Here is a 5,066-nt window from a genome sequence, read left to right as displayed (position 1 = left end):
TAATGTTTCATTAGCGGGAAAACATCATTTCAAAAGTGACCGCAAGTGTGATTATGCATGTAATGCTTTTAATATTTAAGGTGCATTATGGTGAAAATTATCTTCCCCAAACTTGAAACTCCACACGCTGTGTTATGCCATTAGGCTCTACACCTTTGAAGTGGATTCATGTGCTTCATTTATTTTTGCCACTAGTTTGTAAACTTATTAAACATATAGGCTATGGGCTAGGCTACATGAGGTGTGATACTAACCTTATTAAAACATATAGGCTATGGGCTAGGTACATGAGGTGTGGCGACTATGATTCGAAAAAGTCGCCAAAAAAAAGGCATTGTTTCTTCTTATGCTGGCATCATTCACAATTAATAGTATATATTAATAATAGGCTAATATTGTCACCCATCAGACTTTCTTGATTTAATCTTTCTTTATACTATAATATACTAAATAATATATGTGTGAAATTTGTTTTGATTTAGAATGGACCCATTATCATGCACCTGTCTCAGAACAGGGGCAGGTGGGAAAAATACATGTCATCTATGCCCTTAAATAGTGAAGGGACAGCTCTCATTTTCATTCCAGTCATTATGCGGTATACTCCTTTTGTAAAGAGAAGCAATGTGCTTAATATTAGGAAGTTGAGAAATAAATATAGTAGACCTAGCCTATAGAAAGCTGATGGATCCTCCACTTTTAATAGAGGCCATCATCTGTTTTCTCACGCCTATAGAAATGTTGCGCAACATGAGCTTCTCATGAAGTGTTTGATTAGATTTTCATTACATTTGCATTGATGTCAGAGTGATTAGAGGGACAATAGAGTGCTGGGTACCAGGCAGTTAGCAAGTTTGGTAGGCTACTAATGACCATCAGCAGCAATCAGAGCTGGAGAAACCTAATTACCGTGATTAAATGGTCACGTGGAATTGACTTCCTTCATACTCGTGCCCGCCCGTGTGTGTAGTACAGTCACAGCAACAGCCCTAGTATCAATAGGTAGTATCAATAGGTATTATCAATAGGTATATCAATAGGTATTATCAATGGGTAGTATCAATGGGTAGTATCAATAGGTAGTATCAATAGGTAGTATCAATAGGTAGTATCAATAGGTATTATCAATATGTATTATCAAACAGTTATTTAAGCTTTTTAAGTTCTCTATTTATGATTACTTAGTACTTCTGTACTGTTATGTTATAACCTGCCGTAACAGTACATAATCTCCCCTATAAACTAGGTGTTATAACCTGCAGTAACATTACATCATCCACCCCTCTAACTAGATGTTATAAGCCTGCCGTAACAGTACATCCTCCCCTATAACTAGATGGTATAACCTGCCGTAACAGTACATCCTCCCCTATAACTAGATGTTATAACCTGCCGTAACAGTACATCCTCCCCTATAACTAGATGTTATAACCTGCAGTAATAGTACATCCTCCCCTATAACTAGATGTTATAACCTACCGTAACAGTACATCCTCCCCTATAACTAGATGTTATAACCTGCAGTAACAGTACATCCTCCCCTAAACTAGATGTTATAACCTGCCGTAACAGTACATCCTCCCTATAAACTAGATGTTATAACCTGCAGTAACAGTACATCCTCCCCTATAACAGATGTTATAACCTGCAGTAACAGTACATCCTCCCTATAACTAGGTGTTATAACATGCAGTAACAGTACATCCTCCCTATAACTAGATGTTATAATCGCAGTAACAATACATCCTCCCCTATAACTAGGTGTTATAACCTGCAGTAACAGTACATCCTCCCCTATAACTAAGGTTTTATAACCTGCAGTAACAGTACATCCTCCCCATAAACTAGGTGTATAACCTGCAGTAACAGTACATCCTCCCCTATAACTAGGTGTTATAACCTGCTAACAGTACATCCTCCCCTATAACTAGATGTTATAACCACCGTAACAGTACATCCTCCCCTATAACTAGATGTTAAACCTGCAGTAACAGTACATCCTCCCCTATAACTAGGTGCTATAAACCTGCCGTAACAGTACATCCTCCCCTATAACTAGATGTTATAACTGCCGTAACAGTACATCCTCCCCTAAACTAGATGTTATAACCTGCCGTAACAGTACATCCTCCCCTATAACTAGATGTATAACCTGCAGTAATAGTACATCCTCCCTATAACTAGATGTGAAACCTACCGTAACAGTACATTCCCCCCATAACTAGATGTTTATAACCTGCAGTAACAGTACATCCTCCCCTATAACTAGATGTTTAACCTGCCGTAACAGTACATCCTCCCTATAACTAGATGTTATAACCTGGCAGTAACAGTACATCCTCCCCTATAACTAGATGTTATAACCTGCAGGAACAGTACATCCTCCCCTATAACTAGGTGTTATAACCTGCAGTAACAGTACATCCTCCCCTATAACTAGGTGTTATAACCTGCAGTAACAGTACATCCTCCCTATAACTAGGTGTTATAACATGCAGTAACAAGTACATCCTCCCCTATAACTAGGTGTTATAACCTGCAGTAACAGTACATCCTCCCCTATAACTAGGTGTTATAACCTGCAGTAACAGTACATCCTCCCCTATAACTAGATTGTAACCTGCAGTAACAGTACATCCTCCCCTATAACTATATGTTATAACCTGCAGTAACAGTACATTCTCCCCTATAACTAGATGTTATAACCTGCAGTAACAGTACATCCTCCCCTATAACTAGATGTTATAAACCTGCCGTAACAGTACATCCTCCCCTATAACTAGATGTTATAACCTGCTGTAAACAGTACATCTTCCCCTAAAACTACGTGTTATAACCTGCAGTAACAGTACATCCTCCCCTATAACTAGATGTTATAACCTGCAGTAACAGTACATCCTCCCCTTTAACTAGATGTTATAACCTGCTGTAACAGTACATCCTCCCCTATAACTACATTTACATTTAACATTATTTCATTTAGCAGACGCTCTTATCCAGAGCGACTTACAGTAGAGTGCATACATTTTATTTACATTTTACATACTGAGACAAGGATATTCCCTACCGGCCAAACCCTCCCTAACCCGGACGACGCTATGCCAATTGTGCGTCGCCCCACGGATCTCCCGGTTGCGGCCGGCTGCGACAGAGCCTGGGGCGCGAACCCAGCCCAGCCTGGGCGCGAACCCAGAGGACTCTGTGGCGCAGGCTAGCACTGCGATTGCAGTGCCCTAGACCACTGCGCCACCCGGGAGAAACTAGATGTTATAACCTGCTGTAACAGTACATCCTCCCCTATAACTAGATGTTATAACCTGCAGTAACAGTACATCCCCCCTATAACTAGATGTTAATAACCTGCAGTAACAGTACATCCTCCCCTATAACTAGATGTTATTAACCTGCAGTAACAGTACATCTTCCCCTATAACTACGTGTTATAACCTGCAGTAACAGTACATCCTCCCCTATAAACTAGAGTTATAACCTGCAGTAACAGTACATCCTCCCTATAACTAGATGTTATATCTGCAGTAACAGTACATCTTCCCCTATAACTACGTGTTAAACCTGCAGTAACAGTACATCCTCCCCTATAACAATAGATGTTATAACCTGCTGTAACAGTACATCCTCCCCTATAACTAGATGTTATAACCTGCAGTAACAGTACATCCTCCCCTATAACTAGATGTTATAACCGCAGTAAAACAGACATCCTCCTATAACTGATGTTATAACTGCAGTAACAGTACATTCTCCCCTATAACTACGTTTATAACCTGCAGTAACAGTACATCCTCCCCTATAACTAGATGTTATAACCTGCAGTAACAGTACATCCTCCCCTATAACTAGATGTTATATCCTGCAGTAACAGTACAACTTCCCCTATAACTACATGTTATAACCTGCAGTAACAGTACATCCTCCCCTATAACTAGATGTTATATCCTGCAGTAACAGTACATCTCCTATAACTAGATGTATATCCTGCAGTAACAGTACATCTTCCCCTATAACTACATGTTATAACCTGCAGTAACAGTACATCCTCCCCTATAACTAGATGTTATATCCTGCAGTAACAGTACATCTTTCCCCTATAACTACGTGTTATAACCTGCAGTAACAGTACATCCTCCTTCATACCTAAATGGTATGTCCACCCTCAGTCACTTTGTCACTAGACACTTTGTCTAACATTCTTGGCTCCATCTCTCCGTCTCTCTCCGTCTTTCACTTGGCAATAAGGCCCCGTTGGATCATTTAGCATATACTGTAATACCGGGTGGGATTGTGTTAGTGAGAAACACACAAACCAGAGAAACCCTACACACCAGATGTCCCGTTTAGCTCCGAGTACTGCTCCCACACTTCTGAATAGTTAGAACGGTCCCACTGGGACGGGAGTGGGAGGGAGAGGAGTAGGATGGAGTTTTTCAGAGAGAGAGAGAGATAGAGAGGGAGAGAGGATACCGTTTTGGGAGACCGGGAGTCTTGAAAGAAGAAAGAGAGAGAGGGTGAGAGACTGGAGGAGAGGAACGGGAAAATACCAAGAATGGCGCTGCATTGTTTTGCAGGCGCTATTTTGTGTGTTTTTTCCCCCCCTGATCTTAATGTTTTTGGTACATATTGTTTCCACCATCATTTCCTTTGACCCAAAAGATCTTCTGGACTTCAGATGAAGATTTTCTACTTCATCGAGTCGAAAGAAGAGGCCATGCTGCTCACCCTGGAGCAGGCCCTAATCCCAGAGACTGGAAAAAGGAAAAGGTGACGTGCGAAGTACCCTGACGAAACTACGTTGGTGATTACTGAATCCGTCTCTACCATCCGTTCTATTGGCGAATGTGCAATCACTGGAGAGCGAACTGGACGAGCTCCGTTCGAGAATATCCTATCAACGGGACCTGAACAACTGTAATATCCCATGTTTCTCGGAGTCGCGGCTGAACAAGGACATGGAAAATGTACATCTAGCTGGTTTTTCAATGCGTCGACAGGACAGAACGGCAGCATCGGGGAAGCTCAAATGGGGGAGATGTGTCTTTTTCTTTTTT

Source organism: Salvelinus sp. IW2-2015, unplaced genomic scaffold, assembly GCF_002910315.2.
Source record: "Salvelinus sp. IW2-2015 unplaced genomic scaffold, ASM291031v2 Un_scaffold3773, whole genome shotgun sequence".
Lineage (NCBI taxonomy): Eukaryota > Metazoa > Chordata > Actinopteri > Salmoniformes > Salmonidae > Salvelinus > Salvelinus sp. IW2-2015.
Note: the sequence above shows the minus strand (reverse complement) of the source record.